General features: G+C 55.7%; 1 non-coding gene across 1 annotated transcript; it reads left to right on the top strand.

Annotated features, from left to right (window-relative positions):
- The first annotated feature begins 397 nt into the window (after nt 1–397).
- On the top strand, nt 398–469 carry trnae-uuc (transfer RNA glutamic acid (anticodon UUC)). Its single transcript has one exon. It is a non-coding gene; the product is annotated as a tRNA-Glu (tRNA).

The following is a 469-nucleotide window of genomic DNA, read 5'->3' as shown; positions in this document are numbered from 1 at the left end:
AGTGAAAGGTTTGTTCAGAGTGGAGTGCAGTACCACAGTCAGGCCAGCAGGTGGGGCTTTCGTTGGTGCTGTCTACCTAATTGCGGTATCTGTGCTCTGCCAGCAGAGGTCGTGCTTCCCCACCAATCTTCTAGGGTGTCTGAGTGGTGCCGCCATGTTTAGGTCGTAGCAGGAGGACGTAGGTTGGTACTTGGCAGTTCGGACGTAGCGAAAGTCACGTTATGAATGGAGGGCTGAGTTGGAGCAGAGGGGGGCAGGATCCTGAGGGTGGACTGTCTTTAGGGGGCTGAGGTGTCTGGTGGTCTTGGTGGACCCTCTGCATCTCAAGCTGAGACCACAGAGTCCTGTGTTCTTGAGTCATTGTGTATAGTCTCTGTTGTTGGCGAGGTCAGTGTGGTCCCTGGTGGTCTAGTGGCTAGGATTCGGTGCTTTCACCGCCGTGGCCCGGGTTCAATTCCCGGTCAGGGAA

The sequence above is a fragment of the Aulostomus chinensis genome, chromosome 1 (genome assembly GCF_037954235.1).
Source record: "Aulostomus chinensis isolate RoL2024-O1b breed Wild chromosome 1, RoL_Achi_v1.0, whole genome shotgun sequence".
Lineage (NCBI taxonomy): Eukaryota > Metazoa > Chordata > Actinopteri > Syngnathiformes > Aulostomidae > Aulostomus > Aulostomus chinensis.
The sequence above is the reverse complement of the archived record's forward strand: the minus strand, read 5'-3'. Positions and strand labels throughout refer to the sequence as shown.